The 27,482-nt window shown below is 38.2% G+C and overlaps 1 long non-coding RNA gene across 1 annotated transcript; it reads left to right on the forward strand.

The window, feature by feature from the left end:
• Window positions 1–48: 48 nt before the first annotated feature.
• LOC113406775 lies at window positions 49–21,472 on the forward strand. Its single transcript, XR_003369877.2, has 3 exons — window positions 49–150; window positions 6,727–6,819; window positions 20,975–21,472. It is a non-coding gene; the product is annotated as an uncharacterized LOC113406775 (long non-coding RNA).
• The last annotated feature ends 6,010 nt before the right edge of the window (window positions 21,473–27,482 follow it).

Raw genomic sequence — 27,482 nt, forward strand, 5'->3', positions numbered from 1 at the left:
TGAATGAAGAGTCCTGCGCTTTCGGCGCCATTTTCGAGTGATGCCCGATCGCATCGCTGCCGCGGGGGAGCCGGAGCTGGCGGGGCCGCTGGGCTGGGCGCAGACCGCCGCCAAAAATACCCGCGGCCCGAGGAGGCGCCTGCACAGGCGGTAAGAGCCGGAGGGAGCGGCCGCGGGGGGAGGGTGTTGTCCGGTTAACGGTGTCGACCCGTGTCCCGCCTCCGGGAAAAATCCACCCGAAACCCTGTCGGGGAGCGAGCGGTGGGGATCCCGGCCCCGAAGGCAGCAGTGGGGTGAGCAGGGCGGCGGTAGCGGCGGCACCTCAGCGTATCTGTCACTGTCAGTCTCCAGCCTGGGAGGATCGGGGCCCGGAGCGCCCGCCTCTCTCAGGTAACCCCCGCCCCAGGGCGGCTGAAGGGAGCATCTCCCGGGCAGAGACCCTGTCTGCGATAGCGCTTGTGCCCCCCTCCCTCCGCCTTCGGAGCGGCTCAGCCCCAAGCAGAGATGGGCAGGGAAGTTAGAGGCAGGTTGGGGACCCGGAGCACCCCGAGCGGAGGGCGCCTTCCCAGCCCCCTGTGGGCGCCCCTCTGCCGTGACGTGACGTGACAGGCTGTGTTCCCCGTGGCCGTGAGCATTGCGGGGCAGACCGGAGAGTGCTCGGGATACAGCGATTGCTGGTTCCACTGTTCTGCAGCAGCCAGCAGGGCTCCCCTCTCTCAGCCTCCCGCCCCCCAGGGTTTGTAACCCGGATTAGGGCCCCCCGAATAGCCCCTCCTCCCCCCCCCCCCCCGTCTCCTTTCGATGAAGGCAGGTTGACTCCTCTGTCTCGGAGCTCTCTCAGCCTCGCACTTTTTAAGATCGTAATTTCCCGTGTCACGATCTCGAAGCCGCCTTTAGCAGAGCCCTGGGTGACGGTTGTGCTGCCGCACGCTATCGCATTTATCATCCCCGTCCCTTTGGCTAATAACGAAGGACCAACGCGCTTTTAGTCGTATATTACCCAGTGTTTTTAACATTAACACGCGAGTTTCCTTCCCTAGCTCAAAGAGAAAACGTAATTTGGGGCCGTTTGAATTGTACCAGTTATTTGTAGGTGCTTTTCGCCTTCTCTTCCTCCATCCCCGCAAAATGAGTAAATATCGTTCCCATAGGCAGCGTAGCCTAATACTGTGATTAGAAGTGGCCATTCACCATCTCTTCTCCGCCTACTAAATTCTCCGTCTCTGTCACCCGGGTCGCTATTTGTCATTGGCTTAGCTATTTTTTTGGTGGCTGTTTCTATGTCAGTTCTCGGTGGGCAGCGGTTCTCGGTCTCCCCTAGGTTATGAGTATTTGTGCTTATGGTGATATGTAATGGGCTCACTCTCGCAGTGTATGTGATGAGCGATTACCCCGTTGCATACACATAATATGTGACACTGTGCCTTTTCCTCCACGACGCTATTTAACCCTCTCGGGACTGGATTTGGCGTGGGCGCTCACGCTTCATAGTTGCGCAGACACAAGAAAGACATCTTTTTGTTGCAGCAGTTACTTGGTGGGAGTAGGGGGGGGATAATAATGTACAGGGGGCAGATAAGCTAACGTACAGCACTGCAGATTCAGAAACAGGCAGACCATCTGGCTCCTTCCCAGATACAATTTCTAGCGCTACTTTTATTCCTCTGCCTACTTCCCTATTCGCTTTCGGCCGCCAGAACCTTTCTCAGATGCAGAAAGACGTATGAATATTTCCCCGAATCCTGCTAGATCTCAAGGCACTAGTCTACTTTCCTTGAGCACCGAGAACCCCCGTTCAATTCCTGGGAGCGTTGGGTGCGCAGTGAATTCAGGATCGGGCCCTCATTTATGTGCCACTTCAGAAAATACTGGACCGAGTATTTGGTCCCCCTGATTGGCTGCATGAACGCATTACTGGGGCTTGAAGGTTGGACTGGGTCATAGGATTTCTCCGCTTCTCTCGCTCTGCACCCCCCCAACCCCCCGCGCGCGCATCTATCCACTCTGGTTAATGCCAAGAGTATGTGCTTTTTACTTAGCACCCTCTGCACCGAAAATAATGAGTTAATAGAGTAACGTAGGAGGAGGGACGTACAGAAGAGTTGGGGTGCAGAAGTGCTGTACAAAGGATTTCTATGTACATGGCTGAAGGCTTGTAGCCTTAAAGTGAAATACAAAACTTAGCATGTTAGCTGGATTCAAGGTATTTTCTGTGTAAGGCAGAAATACAATAGTTTAAGAACACATTCTTATTGTGAACCCTGGGGTTTTCTCAGTTTTTAAATCCAGTATACAAATCAGACTATTCAGTCTATCTATTCAGCTACAGTTACTCTTAGTTTGTCTCTAGTTTATCATTAAATCCTCATAGCTAGAAATTTAAGTTTAATCTGTTAAATTGTGATGCTAATAATACCTTATGATATTTTATCATTTATTTCTTTGGAGGTACATGATTACTACTTAACTGTTTTAAGAAACATTTTTAATACTTTATGCGGCAATGTGCACAAAACTGTTTCTTTGTAGCTGAGTGTATACTTTTTAAAATATCAGTATTTGAACAGATTTACACTACTCAGCAATGGAAGTAAACTTATAAACACTGACTTTCACTTTCAAGGAAATAACTGTCCTGACTCATAGTTAATTTATAAAACAGAACAGGTAAGTATTGTACAGGTGCGTATGCTTTATTTCATTCTCTGACATTCAAGTACATAGCATACATATGCTTTGTTATAGTCTTCTATAATTAAAATATTTGTACTTATTAGATATTTAACTACATCAAACAGTGTTTTCTTTTTAGCTCCATTTTTATTTCAGAACTTTACTATTTCCATTTTTTATAATGATATAAAAGTGGGTGTGGCTAAAAAGAAAGCAGCAAGCAATCTGATATCATTATACAGTGCGCATTTATGTAATTTATATAGGTTTCCTGATACTTGATTTACTCATTTAATGTATTTGAGAAATTCACTTAGTTTAAATTGAACCTCATAGGACTGCTTGCATTTTTCACCTTAGTTAAAATGTCAAACATTAACTGAGGTTTACTTGGCCTTAGAAAAGATTAATTTTGATATTTCCTCTAAATATATTTGTAGCTCTAATAAACATGTATTTACACTAGACCCATAAATGAAAGTTATAATTATGCATTTGTGATCAGATTATTGCTTATAATTTTGTCATGAAACATAATCAGTATCCTCTTCATAAATTTGTTTCTATTAAGCCTGTTCAGTTATTTTGGCTCTCAGAAAAACTTTTCAAATATGCTACAGTTGTCCTGTTAAAAGCTAAAGTTGCACTGAAACTTCCCAAGAGTTACAGGGTGTTTTTGTTTGTTTGTTTTTTGCAAGTGTAAATGTACTGGAGATTGAAGAAACTTTTTTTAATAAATAAAAAGGACTATTTCCTAGTAATTTGGAATTACGTGGGTAGCTTTTACTGATATTTTTGTATTGTTTTGGAAATCTATTGTAGCAACATTTTAAGATAGAATATTTTAGTTAGCTAGATATTAAAGTTAGAATATACCATCTGTCCTCTTTGGGGTTTTTTTTTTTTTTTTTAAGCTTAATAGAATCGAGACTTCTTACTGTTCCATGTGAAATACAAAGCTATAGAGGAAAACTTATTTCTAAACTTAATAGTTTTAATTTCCTTAAGTTAATTGTTACTTTCTGTATTAGGATACATTAGAATTTGTAGTTATATATTGCTTGAACTGCATACATGCTACCTGCCTATAGGTACACTCCTCAGGGAAAATTTATGTTACCCATATTGGATGTCATAAGGCTGTTCTAACAGGTGTATCAAAAAAAAAATCTGGAGTGTTTTGTGTATATATATAGATATATATATCTATATATATATACACACGCTTCCTATTTTTATGTACAGAATAGTAATGTAACGGTCTGTTTTTGTAACAACTTACTATTTTTTAATATTTGAGATAGGAAATATTAAACTATATTTAAAAGGAACTGGGAAACTTAAAATTATAGTTTCTGCATATGCTGGAGGTATTTGCTTTCTTAGATACAGGGGGATTTTCCAAAGCCAATTACTAATCATTTCAGTAATTACATTCATTACTCATTTCATCACAAATTGTCAAAGGTAGAGCATCTTAGACTTTTTTGGCTATCTGTGGAAGCTATAGGGAATAAAATTCAGGCTTTTCTGTCCAATTGAAATGAATATTTGATAGTAAAATTTTTAAAAAACAGAAAATCGCTTTTTTTAAGGTATATACATATATTTTGGATATATTCGCTATGCATCTATTTGCAAGTTCTAAATAGCTAATAATAATAATCTTGCGCTAGAACCAGTGGTCAGAAAAAAATACTACCTTTCCTATTAATAATATTAATTTTTTGTTTGGACCAAGCTGTACAAAATCACTTTATTTTTATACGTAGTATATTACATTTCTTTGACTCTTTACACACTACTTTAGTTTAGAAGTAAGTTATTTAATTTTTGACTCAGCTAGTAATGCATTTTTAAGATAGAAATAATAGTAAGTATCTACAAATATTGAGGGAAAGGTGAGACAAATAACAGGGATATGAAAGTTGTCTAAATTTAAACCTAAATGAAAAAGTCAGTTTGCAGTTTTATTTATTTTGTGAATTATTGGCACTTGCTCTATAGAATTGCTGAGTAGTCACTGTCTTAGTACTTATCAAACTTGAACTTCTTTTCTTTTTAACTCTATATTATCATGAAAATATTTTCATAATTTTGTGTGGTACACTATATTTCTGAAATGGTAAGAATTGGCTTAGTTTAAACCTTCTGTCTTTGTTTAATATAACTTAAATCAATGCCTGTATTGATTTGTTTAACCCTTTATTGTAATTTTTTTTTTTTTAAGTCTAATTCTGCTAAAAGAAGCATTTGGGTAGGTCTATACCTTAGAGATTTAATGAGTCTATAATTCTGAGAAAAAATTTAGTTCTCAACTTCATTTATTTTTGTATGACAACTTCCATCAGTCTTGCATGAAGATTGGAGGTGAATAATGTAACTTCACTTCTAATTCAGTTATGTTGTAACTTTGACTATTTTTAATTGACTAATATTTCTGTCTAATTGGAGTTCACTGTAGTTGTACCTTTAAAAGCTAGTTTCTACTTGTGGAAAGTAATAATAGACTTCAAAATCTTTCTTTAATTCTGAACAGTTTTTAAAATTTTAGCAGTTCAGAATAACTAGAGTACAAGTATGTCCCCATTTATTATTGTGTATACACACAAATGGTGTATAAATACAAATATATAGCTTTTACTAAATACTAAAGCATTTCCAAAGAAGACTTATTCAAAATCAAGATATAATCTCCATTTTTACTTGAAACTGAAAAAAATAGCAATGACTCTCTGTGGTCTTTATTAATGTCTAAAGGAAACCACTACTGAAAGTGGCAAAAATATATATATTTTTAGCTATTTAGTTTCTAAAGGCTGGTAAGTGTACCCATTGTAAATATAGATTATTATTAACTTTGAGAATTGAGTCAAAAATCCACTAATTTGTTTATCTAGTAAGAAATGTCCAATTGGATTAACATTTGGACTTAGAAAAATATCTTGATCGTGATTTTAAATTTCTTTTGTGATAATAGGAATATGTTTAGCTTCAGACTTAACATTTAATATAGTAAACGATTATATTACTATAATTTTTTTTAGAAAAAAAATCAACAAAAGAAATATTTTTTTGGCTGGATATTTTTTCCAAATTATTTGTGCTTAAAAGGGTGGGAGTAGTGAAGATGTATTGGGGAAGAGGAATAAAGGTAAAGAAAAATGCATTTTTACAATAAAAGCAAGTTAACCTTATTCAAAATACTATCATTGTCTTTAATAAAACTTGAAAATACAGTTAAGGAGTAAAGAGCAAATATATTGAAAATATTTGTAAACAGGTGACCAGATCTAATCATCTGCTGCTTATTTATTAGACATAGTTAGGATGTTTCTTGTCATAGCACCTACAGTACAAAAGCTAAATAAATCTGAGCATTTGGCTATATTAATTCACTGTTTTTTCCTGTAAATATTTGAAGTGACCATCTTTATCAGGTTTTTGCCTTGTTTTTATCCAATAAATTCCATGGTCACATTTCCCCCTCTCCTCCCCTTTAAAATGTGTGTGACTGCAATACTATACAATTCCATTAGATGCTATAGAGTAATTTATTGTGTTTATACAATTCCTCCTTGTTAAAAATGTTGATTGTACTGCTGATGTCTTGAAAAAAGTGGGCTAAAAACTGTTTTAAAGAAAGCACTACATGCTAAACACTTCTTGATAAAAGTCAGTAGCGGATTTCAGGAAGTATCACAGCGCACATGTTAATTGTTAAATGTTTATAGTTAACTGTTTAATTCTTTTTCTCCCCTCCCACTCTTTCTCCCCCTTACTTCCCACAAGAATACATTATAGGGAGAATGAAAGCAGAAACATACTAATCTGATTTGTTTCAGGAGGCTACTGATAATAAAGAAGCATATCACAGGTGTTTCTAATCAAGTCAGTTTGGGTTTTTTTGTGTGTGTGTGTTTTTAAAATTAGGGTTTTCCTTAACATAGACAAAGTGAGGGTCAACTTGATGACCTACATCTATGTTTGGGGATCAACCATGAAACTGTGGGTGTCAGAAATATGTTATAATACATGACATTTTTATTGCAGGTTTTGACCTTTCAATAGAGAGCTGATTCTGGAGAACAACTTACTTCTGTGATTGAAAAATTCTCTCTGGGAAGCTGATGGAGCATGAGAATGGTATATATCATATTAACATTTCACATATTTCAGATGCTCTTTATTTTTAAAAATGCATGTAGTAATAGGACTTCTTTGGTTTATGCATAGTGAAACTGTTTTATACTGGATTAAAGATTTTCTGTTTGCTGAAGTTATTCTTCTTCACATTCGCTCTGTTAAGTTTTAAGACTAAATAAAAAAACAGTCTCCATTTCCCTCTGAAGACAGTCAGTGTGTTAAGTGGCCAAAATATGTACAAAAAGCTGAGCTTGCAACTGTCTTGCTTATTGGAGTTACATAAATTCTCCATATAGTGTTGTTCTCATATTCTTGTATTGGGAATTACTACTGGTAATGCAAAATAATAATAGTAATGGATGATACAATAGTTATTTTTAAGTAATTTTATTCTGTTGTCAATAGTGTGTGTGAAAGAAGAATGGAGAACTAGCTGAGTGCATTTAAATGTACTGTACAAAATTATTTTTTAAAGTTATTAATAACTAGCCACTTCACAATTAAAGCAATATAAAATTTGCAAAATTTGTTTTCAAACCCCACCTATATAAAGAGTTATCAGAAATTTTCATTTATCTTGGAGCCTATCAATAAATATTTAAGTATTATACAGTAAAACAATGAATTATTTAACAATAATAAACATAGAATATACAGTACTCATCTTGCAAGTCTTGCTTTGCACTTAGTGGTAATTTGGTTGAAACTGAGAAATCCACTCAAAATAATCAAGAACTCTCTACTTGTATATGAATAATCTCAGCTAACCATTAAAATAAACAACTGAAATTTAAAAAGTAATTGCACTAAGATCAAACAAATTTATGTTTAAACACTAAACAGAGCACTAGAAATTTAAAGACTTTATCTCTGTCATAAAATGCATTGTGGCAAAAACTAATTTTATGAACATATTGTGTGTGACATTAGCAATTTGAGTATTCAGCTGGTATAGAGCTTTTAGCCTTAATCAAATCTTACTGCCTTTTAAAATGTATATATCTTTGCAGAAAATAATTGTACTAAAATGTAAGATATAAACTTTTCTTTTAAAAGCTGCAATAAGCCCATACAATTGCTGACTGTACCTGAAAAAGTTCCAGCAAATCCATAGATGTGTAAAATGTATCTAGCCTTAATTCGGTAGCTAATTTCAAATCTGGTTGAAGGATTGCAAGTGGTCAGCAATAATACACCTTTTATTGTAACAATATTTTAGAAAATATTTTTTTCTTAAAGAATGTGTGGAAAATATTTGATATAGTATGACCATTTTGTAGGTACTGAAAGCCTTCTACATAAAATTAACATCTGAAAACCAAAACCTTGAATACACACAAAATATAAAATGTAAATAAATTTGGACTAGAGCATAACTTTATATTTTGATAAACCCACCACCTTGTTTATTTTATTGTAAATAGGTAGTGAATTTTTTTAAATCTCTATTAAAATAAAACAAACCCCCCAAAATTACTATTTTATTGGGATTATTATTAATACTCCTGTTTGGGATACTTTGCATAACATGCAAAGTTTTTAAACTTTAGAAGCTGTTCAGAACCTCTGTACTTGATTCAGTGGGTACTGTTCAGTTATGAATAATCTGAGTTTCCAGTTCTCTAAGAATATAAGGACTTTGCATTCATTTTAATAATTTTGTTTGCGCTCATATTTTTCTGTGCAAAAGCTATTACAATCCTGTTAATGAAAATCAGAATGATATCGGTAGGCAAATCTATCTAAAATTCCCTTGTTACAAATTTAAAAGGTGAAAATTTGATAAGGTATTCCTCAGTCTGACTAACGTTGAGGGTATTTCTAATGTAATATTTTGAAGGAAAATATGCTGTCTAGATTTTAACCATGAATCTAAAGTATTATTGTAAATTTAGGGCCTAATACTGCAAACTCTTAGACACACAAATAGTGCTAAAGACTGCCATGAGTAAAAATTTGCAGGATCATGGCCTTAATAGTTGCAATCCTTTGTTTTTTAATATTTGTTCAAAATACTTGATTTCCTTAAATGGATAGTTTTGAAATATAGTAATATTTTGGGGGAGTTGCCTCAAAATGAGGAATTAAAATATGTACCAACACACTTACTCAGAAGACTTACTAACTTACAAGCTCAAATATCACACAGGACTGCTACTTTAAATAAAGTTGTCAATTTTCATTATAAAATCCACTTTTCAGCTCTTGATTTGTTCTAGAAATTTTCCATACTGAAACTTGGTCTATATAATTCACAGCCCAAAAGAGAGTATAGTGACTGTCTAGAGGGATGTAAGGTGTGTTTTTTCTCACACTTAAGTTTGACTGCTGCAATCCTTACTTAGGCAAAACTCCTGTTGACTACAATTGGGAGTTTTGCCTGAATAAGGACTGCAATGAGGGGCCCTTCAAAAGAATTGGTGTGGGCATTTAAACATAACTTTTTGAATTAGTCTTAATTATCTAATAGTAATTGAAGGTGAAAGGGATAAAAATGTACAAGATTTACTTTTTTACAAACCTACATATGTGTAACATTTTGTGACCATTTTTATTATTCCTACTCTAGGTGTGTACACAAAACTATACAGACATGTTGGCTAAATAATAGTTTTGAGAGCTGACAACACATGCTCATATAATAGATCATAACTCTCTAAAAGAGCTGTTGCAGATTACTGTGTCAATTTACCTATGCGTTCTTTATAGTCTTCTCTTGCTTTTCTAAGTCAATTGAAATGGATAGCTGCATATCTACTTCATGAAAATTATTTAACTTGTGCCTAGTTATTACAACACATGTAAAATCACCCATTGTTTGAAAACTCTGATATCTTAGGCAAGGCAGTTTAAAATTTTGGAATCCTTCATAACTGCATTTCCTGGCTTTTGTTGATTTAAACTAAATCCAGCCTTAACATACAAAAGCCTACATTAAAATGTTATCAGATTTAAATAAGCATTTCACTTTTATTCTGCCAGTCATTTAGTAAGACATCTGTGTAATAAGGATTTGAGACTGGTCCACTTAATTTTTCCTTGCCTGTGAATAAACATTGTTTTCATGAGACTTAATTTTTAAGAAGCAACAAACTACATGCAGATCATCTTTAGCAATAATAATTAAAACTAATTGATATTTAAATATCTGTTCTTTTACCCAAAAACATATGTCTAGATGTGGATGGGGGGATTACCTCATCTTGATTTTTTTTTTTTTTTTTTTTTTTTTTTTTTTTAACAAAAAGTTTGGTCGAAGTGCCTCCAAATCAATAAATTAAAACTGCATTTGAGGTTTTCTATAATCAGAGTTCACTTACTTAACTGTTCACTGTACTGCACTAATATTTTTTTAATCTACCTTGTTTTGAATTGGCTATCTTGTCAAGTGTTCAGATAATAATTTGGAGGGGAAGCAGTATGTTCGGAGATGTGGTTGCTGATTGACTGGTCTATTTAATGTCTGAGTAATCCTCTATTACCAAACATGCTAATTTCTGAGTTTATTTGAAATAATAGTTGGGTATTCACTGCAAGCATTTTCTGAAGTGAAAAATCTGAATAACTTACATATTCTCTGGGGGGAACCCCAGTCTGGTGTATTTCTCTAATGTTTTTATGGCAATATTTAATGAGAAAATTATTTCACAACTAAAGTATTGTAGGAGGGGAATGTCTTATTCTGTCAGGTACACTATTTTTAAAAAATAAGAAACTCAGCTTTTCTGTGAAATGCAATTGAACATTTAGTCATATGTAAAAATATTTACACCATTGCATTAATATCTTAACCTTTGAGTTTGCCCTTATTTCTTTATGGTAGTAAATGCTTTGTTTTAAAATCTTCAAAACAAAGTCTTATTACTTCAGCCTGCCACTCACACCAACCCCTCTTTTGTATTAAAGATGGTTTTGCTTAGGGGGAAACGACTGGGTCTAAATAGTGACAATTAACATTAATTTAAAGAGATTTTCTGTGAAAATAGTGTTATAATCAGCATTTTATGGTCTTTGCAGCTTTATTTAATTGGCTTTATTTTCTATTTTAAAAAATGCATAGAGTTTGCATTTAATACTTCATAATATATCTAAAATGGGTTAAATTATCCCCTTTGTGGGGGAAATTTGCAGTAGGACTGGGAAATCCTAGGTTATGACTTGGAACTTGTGCTGGTAACCTCCTGGGGCAAAGTTGACCCTTGGTAGATTGGGCTGGGGGTGTGATCTCCAGGCTGTTAGCACAGAGAGAGTAGCACAGCACTCCCAAGCACCCATAAATGTAAGCTACCCAAAACATCTGCCAGGAGTGGGGGATTAGAAGGAGGCCTGCTGTCCCTCATGGCACCATTTCTTCCTGATAGTAAGCCTCACCTGTAATTGGCTCAAAACACACATGTAGAGAATTCACATCGTAAAAGAGGATTCTTTGCAACATAATGTTTACCCTGTTAGCATTACCATGCGGGCAGGGGACTGGACTCGATGACCTCTCGAGGTCCCTTCCAGTCCTAGAATCTATGAATCTATGAATCTTGTACAGGCAAAACCCTGGTGAACAGAAAGGTTCTCTTTTTCATGCCTCCAAACATGCAGAGGGTCTTCTGCTGGCTTCGAAGAAGGGAGAATGATGCTTCTCCACCATCTCCTATTTTTCACCAGTATCTGTGCAGATCCTCTCCATGAGCCTACCCTAACATGTTTTGGCCCAAAGGTGGGAAGAATATTAATTAGGAGACATCATCTTGGGTCACACAGCTGCTTTTTAAACAAAGGGCCACTTTCTGATCTTCATTATGTATGCATATATCTCAATTTAATGTGGATTGTATGCAAAGATTATTAAATATATGTTGTCCCTACTTCAATTAGTAAAACTGTAGATTTGATTTAAAAATGGAATTTAAATCTTTGCTCACTTCAGTAGTGCATACAAATATAATTTGAAATATGACCACAGGGAAATGCCTATTCTTTCTCAATATCATAGTAAGGTTTAAAATCTGGGTCTTAGTTTGCAAGAGTGCTTGTTTTGCATCCAGTTTATAAATTGGAGAATTTGAACTATCAGTCAGAAAACAATTTCTTCTAGAGCATTAGGTTCTGAAAGATAGTTCTGTATGTCTTTAAAGCAGTAACTTTCCCTAGATTTGTAATTAAGGTATTGATGTCAATTATAACCTTGCAGTCATAGTGACTTGGTTATCAGTACTTTATATCTATAGCTAAAATTGATACCTTTGCTAACTCGCCATAAGAAATGTATACCAATGTTAAATACTTGATTTAGCAAGTACAAGAACCTACACACAAAAATATTTTCCTTGAAAAAATTCCTGTTTAGAAAATGGATTCATCCTTTGTATTTTTCATGTGTAGAATTCAGTTTGTCCATCCCACTGAGGTTTCTGTGATGAAAATGTGACAACTCAACATTATGAATATTTTTCATGTCTAAATTTTTAGACTGCAAAATAACTTCGCTTTAACCTATGTGGGTGACCCATTTTCTGTTCTGTAGGAAACTGTATCAAACTAGTCACTAAGGCCTTGATTCAGCACACCCTCCCTATTTAGCAAAACACTTCAGCACATGTTTGAGTGCTTTGCTGAATAGAGATAGAGTTAAGAAAGTTCTTATGCTTTGTTAAATTGGAGTTCACCCACCATGATAAACATAACGTGTTCTCAATGTGCTTTTTTGGTTTTGTTTTGTTTTTGTCCGTGCACTCTGCACAATACCCTTCAAATAGCTTCATAAAGACACAGATTTTGAGATGGCAAGGTGCCACCACAGTGAGACTTAAATTTAATGTTTTTTTTATTTTATTTTATTTTTTTTATTAAATTTTGAGGAAAACAGAGCATGAGGAGAATAAGCATATTTTGAATGAGCAGAAATCCATCAGTAGCCTATAATCAACTGTTTGCCTCATTCTAACTTATTTCGAGTAGTTACACTTAGTAGGAGACTCCTTGCAAAATATCAAATTATGTCAATTAGCAGGTACGGTCAAATAGCTATAAAAATCAAGGATAACACATCATAAGATGTATTTTGTATATATTCATAATAACTTACCACAAAAATAAGGTAGTACTAATGTGCTTGAAAATGTAACTACATCGATTATGTAAAAATGAAGTTATAGTAACATGAGCCTTCACTACTGTTGTTTGATATTAAATCTTTGAGAAATGGAGAGAGACCACTAGTTTACTTTTTGTATGTATGTTCTACTATTTTACTACATAATCAGCTGTTCCATAATTTGCTTAGAGGATGGTGTAGTTTCTGTTGTAGTTATAATATTCATTATAGAATATCCTTACATGCTTTACAGTTCTTTTAAATACTTTCATTTATGCATTCTGTATGTAGTTTAATAAATATCTCTAAAATATTCCCTTTTAAGTACCATTTTATTTAAAGGTCATCTGTAAATGTAATAATTCTTCTAAAAATCAAATCAATGACCCAAATATTTGATATGTTGTTATGGTAAAATTTATGTCTGTCTTCTGCAACAGTGCTGGAGCCTTCAGAATAGAGATTGAATTGTCACTTAGAATAAAATCCACAACATCTAACCTTCATGAACCTGCAAAAGAAGAAAACAAAAATTTTGACTTGTTAATGTGCAAACTGTCCCGGTTACATTTTTTTTTCTTTGGCATTTAGCCCCTTCTAAAGTGGTTAGGTTTTCTGCTTCCAGGTGTCATCTCTCATATCATATAATGTCCATAGTGGTCTGATTTATTTTCCATCAGTGTCGACTGAGGTTAGGCCCCAATCTTGCAGACACATGCAAGCTTAACTTTAAGCATGTGAGTATTCCCACTGAAGCCAGTTAGACTATTCATATGCTTAAAGTTAAGCATGTGGGTAAGTGTTTGCAGTATCAGATCCATTTTGTTTCTTTTACAAATAGGCAGGCAAGAAGCCTAGAATGGAAAGAACAAGCATTTTCATACCACCTGGTTCAGATTGACTCCCCCCCCTTCCTTTTGCTACCAATTTGATTCCTACCTCTGAATCAAGCAGTCAGATGTAGAAAGTTCGATCAAAAGTTCTTAAAGCTTATTTTTAGGGTTTTATTTGTTGTATATTTTCTTAGGAAATATTGAAGGTCTAAGAACACAGAACAAAACGAGGAAAACAAGTGTGCAATAATACTCTGCAGATGCAGGGTACAGGATTGTTCTGTCTGTGAACAGGTGGCTTCATGTGGCACACAGGAGGAGAGATTCTCTTGGCAGTGTCTTCCCAGCCTCTGACAAAAAAGATGACACCTCTGACTCAGAATTAGAAGGGGAAATCTGCCAGGTAGCATACGCTCCTTAATTTATGGATGTTCCTTAACGTGTGGGTTACTCTTCACCACAAAGGATCTGGTATATCCATGCCAGTAATTCTTGGAAGATAGTGAAGAACAGTCATCTCCTTCCGAAAGAATTTGGGGTGCCTTACAATTTATTATTCATATTACAAGAAAGGCCCATATAATATAAATTCTTACCACTTCATTTAAATCTTGGAAGAAAGGACAATTTGAATTGTCTTAAATACTGAATCTAAACTTTAAAACGGAGCAGGTTTCTAAACAATTTGATGCAGAATAGGCTCAAAATCTATTTCCATTTGAAAGCACTAGAAATCTGTTTTGAAAGCTTTGGAGATGTACAGTGCTTTTAAGAGTTACACTGTTGTAAGATAAGTTCTGTAATTTTATCTAACATCTGAATCTTAGTTTCAGGGCCTTTAAGTTAAGTTCATCATTTCAGTCCTGTCCTGTTAGGTAACTTAAAAAGGCAGAATACATTTATTTCTGGAATTTTGTTTTTGAACATTGTTTACTAAATAATGACTTTTTGAATTGTTAAAGTAAATTGCAAATATTTGGTTTAGCGCTACAATTCCCTTGAGGTAGATAAGTGCTAGCCTCATCTTTCATATGTGAAAAAGTGATCGCCCCCTCCCTCCCCCCCCCCCCGTACCCTTCTGGAGTAAGAAAGATAATCCAGAATTTAATGATGACTCCAAAAATGACTCCGTATCCTCAGGGGAAAATGCCTCCAAAGGAGAAGACTGCCATTTACTTAAATTAATGAGTCTCATGTACTGTTAAATACTTTTATTTAAAAAAAAATCAGCTGTTAATTGTCAAGAAGATTCATGACCATTCTGATGTTCAGGATTGTGGATATTTACTAGACAATGTTTGGCAGAGCTGGGAGTAGAACTTGGATCCTCCTGACATCTAGTCCTGTGCTTTAGCTATTAGATCATACTTCCTTTCCTTAATTTTTTTGGTATTCAGATTAATTGTTGGAGATTTTACTTATAGTACTGAATATTGAGCCTAATGCAGAGCAGCAGAATGCACTTAGCATTCTTGTGCTCTTTGCAGAGTAGAAGGAGTGATGAAGTTCCTTTAATTTGGTAAATCTACTAAGAAAATTGTGGACTTTACCTGGATGACTCTAGCTTCAAAAGTCACCTTCACTAATTACAATAGCAATCAATACTGTCTGCCTCGAAATACACAGGAGTAATGGGTAACTGCTCCGAGAACTGAGCGTATGGCTATTTCATGAACAAAATGCTCATATGTACACATTTTAGAAAGTAATCTTTCCCACACACATTCAACTGCAAAATAAAAGGGTCTGGAATCAGAAGTAGTTCAGATAGGGTTATTTCTGTATCTCCACAGCCAACATTGAATGGATTACAGAAATCCAAAATGGATTAAGAGTCTGCCTCCCATGGAACATCTGAAACTTCTGTCCAAGTGTCAAATTAAGGGCACTATAATAATGCAGTAATATTATGTCAAAGTGACAGCAAATATTAGGGGTTCCTCTGCTCTTGACTAGCGGGCTTCCTTGTCTGTGCACTGGATCAGTGATCCTTTAGATACAAATAACGGATGACCTTTCCCTTCAAGCCTTTTGGCCTCCTGAACGCTTATGAAAATTGTGACAGTAGTGACACCAGGTCATAGAAGAAAAGATAGCACATTATCTCTGTTCTGGATGGCTGGTGCATAAAGACTATCTTCTTTCGGGACACACAAAGAGAAATACGTAGGGTAAAAACATTGTTCCAGGGGCTGGGAGTTAACAAGAGGCCAACCAGTCCTTTTGTGTTTTCTGGTTCTCACTTCATGGCATTTTCTCTCATTCTAGAATCCTTGGAAGACACACCCAGCTGTGAGGACCAAGTTTGCTGGGGTTCATTGTTCTGTGCTAAGGTCCAATTTTTGTCTTTTTACCCAATTGTATATCATACCTATGCAGCAGTAGACTACAAAATGACAATTTGAAGAGGCTTATGCTTCCATACAGTACAAGCTTGTATCTAATATAGTGGTTGAAAAAGTAGCATACCCTGAAAGATTACTTGCTGCAAGATTTTGACTTGATTCAGACAACATACCAATCTGACTAGGTGGAGTGCTTGCAAATCAGTGGAACTGGCCAAGAACAAAGCAAATTAGAAGGGCAGTCTGATTAATCTTGGTTATCTTACTTCCCAGCTTCCAGGCAGTTCTGTGGTGTATGCATTTAGTACCACGGGGCCTACAAAGCAGGGTGTTACACAAGCTATCAGTTTTTCATTGGGACAAAAAGCCTTCACTCAGGGTTTTGCATATCACGGATAGGGAGTGCAAAGGCATATTGACAGAATACAGAGTCATTGCACATGGGTAGAAGGAACCTCAGCAAATAATACTTTTGAATAATAAACTGTTTCCAAGGACCATGCCCAAGCTTGCAGTCTTTGTCTGGACAAAAAAGCCAATACTCTGGATGTTTTCTTGATATTATCATTTGATCTGATATATATTACCTGACATTTGGTGGGTGGGAGAGGCAAACAAACCTCCAGAATCTGCAGTTTGACTTAAGCAGCTATGGTTTTCAGATGTGAAGTAAATTAGAGGCTTACACCCAACCCTGCTCACTTTAGTGTCTGGTCCACATATAAGAATATACTAAAAGACTTGTGGATGTCCAGCAATGTACTATCTGTTACTAGCTTCTAAAGAGAAACCACAGGATTTGGAACATATCAATTACTGTAGGTGAAAGTATCAAACAAGTCTTCTCTACTATGCATTCTTGATTTTTTTGTACAATGAATTTGACCCAGAGCAGGATGTTGTTCCCATCTCATACCAGACTTAAATTGTAGCCCTTAGGGTGTTTTACAGTCAGTATGGATGGGACCCTTCAGGTTCATCTCCTCTGGGAAAAAAAAACTAAAAGTTCGATCTGTGGTTCTTCCCTAGAACAGAGAATAAAGTGCATCTGCTTAGATTCCTCCTACTCCTTTCTGTGAACTGAAAAAGAGGTAGAGTGTGTGTTGAATTCTTGCCCCAGCAAACTTGATTGATTTTTTTTTTTTTTTTTTTACTACTACAAGTATTAAGAAAAGTCACAATGTGAACATTGTAGAACAGTTCAGAAGGGATGTTAAAGTAATTATTTACTGTATTTAATCTTTATATGCCTGGTTTTAAATTGACAAAGTGAATGAGGTAGTATCTTTTATTGGACCACTTCTGTTGGTGAGAGAGAGACAACCTTTCGAGCTTACGCAGAGAAGAGTTCTTCCATTGACCTAGCTGTTGCCTCTATGAGAGTTGGACTTACTACAGTGGCACAGCTGCAGTTCTGTAGCATTTCTAGAGTGGACATACCCCATCACTTTAACTTCTACTGGCTTGCCCCCCTAAATTGGAAAACAAACCACCTCTTTAAATGAGTGGCTTCAAGGGCATCTCTGGCAACATGATTTTATTAGTCCTACTTCCAAAGGATGGGGTTGGCAGCGGTATGGGCCTTTGTGTGGATACCCCTGACTTCCAGCAGATCTCAGAGACTTGAAGATTCTGGGGCCTAAGCCTCTGGGTGGTTCTTGCGGGGTGCGATGCACTCTTCTACCTCAACTCTCCCCACCCAAAAAAAAAAAAAATTCCAAAGAAACATAAGTAGAAAAATGGAAGCTTCCTGTCCCTTCACAGTTGATGATGTCGCCCTATGTTGGAAAGATTTTTAACTTACCAGTTCTCAGCCTAAAAATTGCTTTTAGAAAACATCATATAGAAAGGTTCTGCCAAGACTTTGTTATGAAGAGTGTAGTGTGACTTTAGAGTTGAGTAAATACCTAACATAGTAAAAACCTTCAAAAGTCTAAGAACAAGGCAATTCAATTGAATTTGGCCAGTACGTGATCATTAGTAAGAAATGTGTTTTTAAAGGAATTAAATGTTGGCAGTATTTAGCTATTTTGTGTTTCTTTTGATCTTTTAAATAAATTGGTAGCCAATGGGCATGAGTTTATTTGGTTTAGTGGAGAACCCCTTTGCCACCTTTGGCCAGGTAGGTTTAAGTAAATTTATTTTATGAGTGGTCCATTCCCTGATCTCCATCAACACTGTAACTCCTGGGGTGAAGGCTTTCTATTTCCCCTCCCTTCCCTTCCTCAGTGTATGATTAGCCCAATCTCTTCAGGTAGAAATTTACTGTCCTGGCACAGTATTGCAGTTAGGTGCATTTTTGGTTTTATTTTCAGAGAGACTATGTAGTCAGACCTCCTGTATAATCCAGCATTAGTCGCTGTAACAGGATAACTGAGTAGATGCACCATTGGTCTTCGTCAGGGTGACAAATTTTAAGACACCATTCTTAAACACCAGAAAATAATGGAAACTGATTCTAAGGCCTGTCACTATCCACCATTAGGAGGGCTTTGCTGGTTTATACCAGGTAAACTGGCAAAACCTTCCTAGTAAAGATGCAGTTATATCTTTATACTTGTGCCAGCTTCCTGATCAGTATAAGCACTTTTATACAGATATGTGTGACTATACTAGAGCTTTTACCAGTATAGCCACGTTGGCTTAAAAAAACAAAACAAAACAAAAAAAAAAACACTCCTAACTAACATAGCTATGCCAGCAAAGCTTTCTAGTATAGACCTGCCCTGATGCTCCTAGGAGGCAAGTGGGTAAGGGAAAATGACACGGACACAAATATTTTCTGTAAAAAAAAAAAAAAAAAAATTGTCTGCACTACGTCACCTTTGCCAGTGATTCTGTTCTGTGTGAGGCATTGTGTTCTTGTTTTTTGCTCCCAACGCTCAGTTTGAAGTCATGGACCATTCCATCTCAAACTACCGAAGGCCAGGTCTACATCAGAAACTTTCACTAGTATAGTAACATCAATTAGGGGTGTGTGGTTTTTTACACTTCTATACCAGCAAAAGCCCTAGTATAGCCGTAACAAGTGCTATTGCCAGTATAACTTAGGCTAGGTCTACACTGGGGGGGGATCGATTTAAGATACGCAAATTCAGCTACGCAAATAGCGTAGCTGAATTGGACGTATCCGAGCCGACTTACCCCGCTGTGAGGACGGCGGCAAATCGACCGCCGTGGCTCCCCCCTCGACGGCGCTTACTCCTACCTGCGCTGGTGGAGTATGCGCGTCGATTCGGGGATTGATTGTTGCGTCCCGACGAGACGTGATAATTCGATCCCCTAGAGATCGATTTCTACCCGCCGATCCAGGCAGGTAGTGAAGACAGGCCCTTATTTTATTTAGGAAACCGGTAATATACCAGTGAAAATACTTTTGCCAGTATAAGCCGTGTCTAGAGACTCTAGAGTAGGAGAGTTTTTTCTACATCTTGTCTAGTGTAGAGTAGGCCTGAGTGAGAGCCAGCACTCTTATTAACTCTTGTGGGTTTTTCCTAAAGGGGTTGGGGTGCTTAAACTATCCCCCTGCCCAAGAGTATCTCTTGTAAATGCTAAGGTGCTAGCCCTTTTGAGATATGACCTACAGTTTCTTGCTCACCTCTTGAAACTGACAGTTCTACTTAACCTAGATTTTAACTTCTAGTATTGTTAAAGGTGACCCTGAAATTATAGCAATATCAAAAAGATTTCCATTCAAGGGAAAGAAGAAACATGTTTCGGGGATTTTTAAAATTTTCTTTTAATGTCAAGATGAACTGAAGTTTGCACATTAGAGACATCAAACTTAACATCTAATCAGAGGAGAACTATCCACAGCATTTAATTAGTTTGACAAGGATCTGAAATTTGGACCATAAAGTTACTGTGTGCTAACTTGACAGGAACAAAAGTCTAAAGCTGACTTTAATTGTAAGTGGAATATTGGTCCACTACTAAAAGTAGATGTTAATGAAGGATTTGTAATGTATTAAAATAGCTAATGTCAATACTGTAAAATTAATGTTAAAGTTAAACAAGAAAATGTGGGGTTTGACTTACAGCTTATGCTTTCACTCCTTTGACGTTTTGTAGACACCTTGGGCTAACGTAGCAGCACATAATGGTTTGTGGGTTTTGAAAAGGTGCAGGCCATATTGTGCTGCCTCAAAAATACAAGGATTTCATCCTCCTGAAGAGAAATGTCACTTATGAATTAACATGATCCTGATGTCAGCAGTACATTAGCAGCACGTAAATATTGGCGTTAACTCTGTAAATATCTCCAGTATTAACTGTGCTGCTGAAGTAAAGTTGGCCATTCTCTGCAAATGATCCTAAGGAAGTACTTTGATGTCATCCGACTTATCTTCTGAGTGTGTTAATTCATGTTGTAAAAAAAAAAAAAGAACTTATTGTTTTTGTTCTATATTTTGACCAGTTCAGTACAGATTTTTAGAACCACATAGAATCTGGCAGTAAATCTAGAACATTTCCTTTAACACTGAATTTAGTATAGGAACCGTCTCAGACTACAGCCTTCTTCATAAACATTTATGAACATTTTGTCCACATGGTTATTGTACAAACTTAAATTAGTTTAAATCTCTGCATGACTTTAATAAAGCTAATGAGATTTGAATTGTTTTGTTTTACTTTCACAGCACTTCCTATACCGTTACAAATTTAAAATATATTTTGTCAATTGTTCCTCAAGTTCATCAGCTACAGCTAGAATGACTTCAGAAACTCTTTTGAACAAAAGTGGCAGTGAAAAGTTAATTATTCTAAAATTATTTCTCGCATTATAATAGCTATAAATATGTAAAGAAATAGTTTTAAAAGTATATTCTCTACAGTTGATTGCAAGATAACTAAGTTTCTCATCATCTACTAAAATCTTTCTTCTTCAGAGGAGTATTGCATTGAGACAACTGAATCTGCCACAGTAAGGATGGAAATTGCATGGGTTTCTTTCCTTTTCTTACATGCAGCGTTTAACTGTGTGGTGAGTCAAATGTAGACTTTATTGGTTATGTAAATGTGTCACTAATTTTAGATACAGTCAAGATCTTAAAGTGTTTCCTTTATGATCTTTTCTTCACTATCATGACTCAGTATCACTTGCTAGATCTAATTGTATTAGCCCTATTACATTTTACCATTATAAATCATACTTGTCCTCAAACCATACTGGCTTACATTTTAACTTATCTCCACCGGAGATTTGCCCTGATTCAGGCCTCAGTGGCCAGCCACCAGTGTGGCTGAACAGATGGAAACCTCTAATGTAGATGGGCAAAGCTGTTATGCTATAATTTTTTTCACCACGTACAATTTCAAAGAAGGGTCTGCTGTACTGGTACAAATCACAACTTTGCTTATCTATAGTATGGGCTTGCACTGGTGGACCTTACTACGGTGGCTGTTCACCTATGACTGAAATTTTCAGTTTAGGTGACACTGGACAGTCTTAGGGAATTATCTTTCACTATCAGGAAATGCTCAGTATGGGTTGCCTATTAAACACTTCAGTGTAAGTTGTTAGTATATCAAGTTTACAGGAAGAAAAGAAATGGTTAGCTAATTGGTGTAACACTGAGGTAGTCAACCCCATTTGAAACTAACAAAAAAATTCACTCTAGCCAAACCTTTGAGTGTCGAGGTGTCTGTCTTGTGTCCCATCTGAGGACATTTTGCCAAAGTGAGGTTCACTATCTGGTGTATGTTAGGTACCTGATTTAGAACTAGACAGTTTTCCTATTGGGGCTTCATCTATCAGCAGTGTGCTGTGACATTTACCATAGGAGACTTTACACATGCATTCCAACAGTCAGAGAGAATCAACTTTTATATGAATCCCTGCCGAAGAAGGTCACTCTCTAGCAGGAGGCTTGTCTTCTTGAGACTCTCCTTTCTGCAAAAGTCACCGATATAGCTAATATACTGCAGCCCAGGCTGTCAAGATGGTTGATTTTGTAGGCCCAGTGCCTTAGTATTTCTGGCCTCTGCTGCTAAGACCATTATGAGAGCTGATGTGAACCTACAAAGCTGGTCACAGATATTGCATGTGGCAGCTTCTCTAAGTGCATTTGCATGGCTTTGACATCCAAACTGGAGAATTTAAAGAGATTGTACTAGTGAGCTGAAGCTGGATGGAAATCTAGGGAGACCAATATCTAATTGGGAGGAAACAAACTGTGCACATACCATTCTCTTTCTGCTGAACCAAGAAACTATCAGAAAAACACCTGCCAGTTTGCAGTGTTTTTTACCCTAGTCTTCATCCTCTGCATAATCATAGGCTCTGTAATAGAAATGTCACTGACACTTCCCTTTATAATCAGTTGCTTATAACTTTGCCAAACTTTAACCATTTGGGTTGCAATTTTCCACTCAGGGTCTCTGCCACATGTGGATTTTATTTTTCCCTCCCAGCTGTTTCAGAGAACATTAGGGAAAAATACATTGTTTGGCCTATGTTAAAAAAAAAAATGCTGGCAACCTTTTCCTTGAAAAAATCTCTAGTGCCCTGTGCTTTGGAGCAAGGACTCCAAATTTGGGTGTGCGATGGTCTTTGTGTCTGGGATGTGTCTTTGTGAAAAATCCACCCAAGTCTGGGCAAGTTAAGTCTGTGGAAAAATTGCACTTTGCACATGCTTAAGTAAACTTCTTAGATTTTAGCAGCTAACTTCCCCAAAGATTTTGTGTGCACTGGGCATGCTCCCGCCCATAGCTGAGCAGGGCTTTCTGTGAAAGTTCAGCTCTCGAGCAGCTGAAATGAGAGTAGGGAGCCTGTCACTGCTGTGCTTTCAAAGACAACCCCCTTGCTGGGCCGAGGCAAGTTGGAGGAAGAAGCTGCCTGATTCAAATGCAAAGGGGACAAGAGCCGACCCTACAGGGGGAGTAGATGGGAACATGGGGGTGTGGGTAACAGACTGGGACAAGGGAGAGAAATAGTGGAGGGACTGAGACACAGCAGCTGGGATTGGGTGGGCAAGGAGCTAGGGGGAGGAATGGGGATAGGAGGAGGGATTTTGAAAAGGTCAGACTAGGACAGGGGTGGGCAAACTATGGCCCATGGGCCGGATCTGGAGCCCGCTGCTTTCCCCTCCCCCAGGGGCCGCAGGGACGTGGTGCCGGCTACTTCGGGGAGTGGTGCGGGGCCAGGGCAGGCAGGGATCTTGCCCTGGCCCTGATGTGCGCCGCTGCCACCCCAGAGCCCGTACCCCAAACCCCTCCTGTGCCCCAAACCCCTCCTGCAGCCCTGCCATGAGCCCCCTTGTACACCCTGCACCCCTCCTGCGCCCCAACCCCTTGCCCTGAACCCCTTCCTGCACACTGCACCCCTCCCACACTCCCTCCCACACCCCAACTGTCTGCCCCAGCCCCTATATTCATAGCCCTGCATGCAATTTCCCCACCCAGATGTAGCCCTCGGGCCAAAAAGTTTGCCCACCCCTGGACTAGGATTTGCTGAGCAAAGATACTGGAACAACGAGCCTGTGGAGTTCGAACTGGGACAGCATGGAGAGTGGCTCCTTGCCCCAGCCACAGGAGTAAAGAAGATCCAGGACGGGGACAGATTGGAGAGGATAAGCAGAAGGAGGCAGACTGTGGGGATGGCAGAAGAGTCTGTGCCTACTAGAGAACACTCCCCTCCAGAGCTTGGAATGGAACCCAAGACTCTTGGAATCTCATAAGTTCTCTGCTGTAAGCAAATATCTGTGTAACCCACTTGCAAAGTGGCCCATTCACTCCTTGTGCGGGTCCACATAGAAGATGACAAACTACTATTGCTGTCAGTTACTCCATTAGCTCAAGTGGCGGAGGGTCTTTGCATTGAAGCTAAAGTTTCCAACTCTGCTGATGTCCTGCCTGGATGTCCATATGATGTCACCTGATGGAATTTCTATTTTTTTAAAAACCTAATGTTCCATGTGTAATTTCCTATGTTAAAAGAACATAATTAAAGTTAGTCAAGCACTCAAAAATTGGGAAATGCCAGAGTTAATTGTGCCTATGCCCATTTGTTGCAGAAGTTGAGGTGTGTAATATTTGTAGTACTAGAACAGACAGAGCTAGGCTTGCCCATAACTAAAGCTCTTTTCCCTCTCTTTCTTTCCCCCTTCCCCCACCTCAAATATAGGGGAAGGAACCACTAAGTCCAGGCTACAATTGATTGCTGGGGACAGCAAAGGAGAAAAGAGGAACAGGAGTGAGGTTAAAGATTGAAAATCCAGGGAAACAGTGCAAAGAATCCCAGAGAGCACCCACTGCTTCCACTGCTCTACAGCCAAAATGCTTCTGAAATAAATGTAGTCAAACTTTACTAATTCTGGGTCACTGAGAACGAAAATGATGCTTAAAATTGTTGATTGGCTCTAGTTTTCAAGATATGCTATTGGGTCAGTATATATGACCCTTGACTTGGGAATGGTGGAGGATAAGTGAGTTATAAAGGGAAGGGATCTCAATTTAAACCAGAAATGACTAAAATACATCTTTGACTGGATCTATGAATAAATCTATGACTGGGTTTGGACAGTACTTGCTTTTTAGGCAAAACAATGAATGATGCAATCTGAAGCTGGTATTGCATCATACATGAGATGAATTGCATCATGTTATTCCTAGAAGTCATGGATGATGCAATCATAACAAAGCTTACATCACTCTGCTGAACAAATTGCCCTATATCAGCTCTAGAAATCATACAGTGTCGTGCTCTCTTATTTGTCAGTGTTTGATTTTGCAAAGGGACACATTTCTGTTTAGCCAAAGTGAGCAGAGATGCCTCATACTTGTGTGAACAGTGCAGATAACTTCTGCTATGTTTGTGGTGAAGTGACTTTTGCATCACAAAAGCGCAGTATAACGACTATGGTTAAGAAAGCCTATCACCTTTATTTTGGCTGCAAAATTGGAAATCGGGACAAGAGGTGGGCCCCACACATATGCTGCAACACTTGTGCAACAAATCTTCGCCAGTGGTTGAACAGGAAAAGGAAATCTATGCCTTTTGCAGTGCCAATGATTTGGAGAGAGCCAACAGATCATACCAGCAATTGTTACTTCTGCATGGTGCCTCCAGTTGGGAAAGGTGTGTCAAAGAAGAAAAAGTGGACTGTGCATTATCCAAACATTCCATCAGCTATACGCCCAGTACCCCACGGAGAAGGACTGCCGGTTCCTGATGCACCAGAATCATTCTCACTTGAGTCAGAAGAGGAAGAGGATGAAACTTCTGGTCCTGAACCATCAATGTCACAGGACCCACATTTTCTCCCATCCTCCTCCTCTGAACCACACCTCATAACACAAGGTGAACTGAATGACCTTGTCAAGGATTTGGAACTACCCAAGAGTAAGGCAGAGCTGTTGGGCTCCAGACTACAGCAGTGGAATCTCCTGGCAGGTGATGTTAGGGTTTCCATGTTCCGTGACCGTCAAAAGGATCTTGTCCCATTCTTCTTCATGGAAGGTGATTTGTAGCCTGCAACAACATCGATGGTAGCCCTCAACATCGTTCACGATCCAGATGAGTGGAGACTGTTCATTGATTCATCGAAGACGACTCTTAAAGCTGTTTTACTGCATAATGGCAATGTTTTGCCATCAATTCCAGTTGGTCATGCAGTCCATATGAAGGAAACCTATGACAGCATGAAACAACTTTTGAGGTGCATAAACTATGACCAACATCAGTGGCAGCTTTGTGGCGATTTGAAGGTTGTTGCTCTCTTGCTTGGTCTGCAGACTGGATACACAAAGTACTGCTGTTTTCTCTGCGAATGGGATAGTCGTGCAAGAGATTCCCACTACATCAAGAAAGATTGGCCACTCCGACAGTCATTGGAGCCTGGGAGGAAAAGTGTTCAGCATCCACCACTTGTTGAATCAAGGAAGATTTTGTTACCACCCTTACACATCAAGCTGGGTCTGATGAAGAACTTTGTCAAGGCCATTGACAAAACACAAGCAGATTTCAAGTACCTCCGTGGAAAATTTCCAAGGTTAAGTGAAACTAAGATAAAGGAAGGTGTCTTTGTTGGTCCTCAGATTCGTGAACTTCTTCGAGATGATGCATTTGACCATGCACTGCGTGGCAAGGAAAAGACGGCATGGAAAGCCTTCCAGTTAGTGGCAATAAATTTTCTCGGAAACAACAAAGCAGACAACTACAGGTTGTTGGTGGAAAACCTCCTCAAGGCATACAAAAGCCTTGGTTGCAACATGTCACTAAAGATAAATTTTTTGCACTCTCATCTAGATTTTTTTCCACCGAACTGCGGAGCAGTGAGCGCCGAGCACGGCAAGCGATTTCACCAGGACATTGCAACAATGGAGAAACGCTATCAGGGCAAATGGAGCCCATCAATGCTTGCAGACTATTGCTGGACAGTGACAAGAGATGCTCCATTTAATGAATACAAGAGACAAGCCAAGAAGCGCCGAGTAGACACTGAATAGGACTAAACTATGAACATAATAGTTTTTTGCCTTTTGTTTCATAATAAATTTTATTTATATAACCCTTTTGCTGATTTTTAAAGTGTTACATAAACAGGACAGGTGACATATTATCATGTAAAGCAACCATAAACACATGAAAAGACCTAGGTTTACAATTTATGATTAAAACTCTACTATCTACACAATATACATAGACATAAAATGTAAAAACTTAAATATCTTAGAAACAGTAGCCCATCAGTTGTTTTAATTGTCATATTTGAATTCAGCACATCAAAATACATAATAAATAGCACATTTTATCTCTGAAGCAGACGACTTCTCAAAAATTGTAGACCAGTGTTCTCAAAGGCATCCAAGGAAACAATGGACACTGCCCAGAGGAACTCCGCCTGGAGATGTGAGCAGACAAGGGACAATAAAAAGGCCCCACAATAGCAGAGCACCCCCCCCCTCCCCATCCAGCTTCCTCCTCTTGGAGTGATAGATGGCCATCTTGGCCAGTGTCCAGAAGATGTTGACAAGGAGGTCCCATGACTTTGTGGAGCCATGGATGAAGTGTACAAAAATCAGGAGGTGTGGGGAAAAGGGGCAGCCAGAACCTCAGGAGGACGTTCTGGATGATCCACAAGAGGGGCTGCAACCTGATGCACTCTACATAGATCTCAAGGTTGCTGTAAAAGGAACCTGTATCAGAAGAGTTTGTGAACCATGCCAGTACATGCCTGTGCTCACAACTCCATGTAGGAGCTGCCAATTAATATCTCTGGTGGGCCATGGAACTACAATGGAGTACAGACAGGCCTACCAGGGTTCCTCACCCTCCGCAGGTGACAATAGGTTTCTCCACTTGGTGTTGGATGGGACGCAAGGGTGAGGAAGTGAATGGTATGAAGCATGAGCGCTTACAGATATTCTCTTGGCACAGCTTGGAGGCAGACCAGC

This window comes from Terrapene carolina, unplaced genomic scaffold, assembly GCF_002925995.2.
Source record: "Terrapene carolina triunguis isolate 2854851 unplaced genomic scaffold, T_m_triunguis-2.0 Scaffold139, whole genome shotgun sequence".
NCBI classification, from domain to species: domain Eukaryota; kingdom Metazoa; phylum Chordata; order Testudines; family Emydidae; genus Terrapene; species Terrapene triunguis.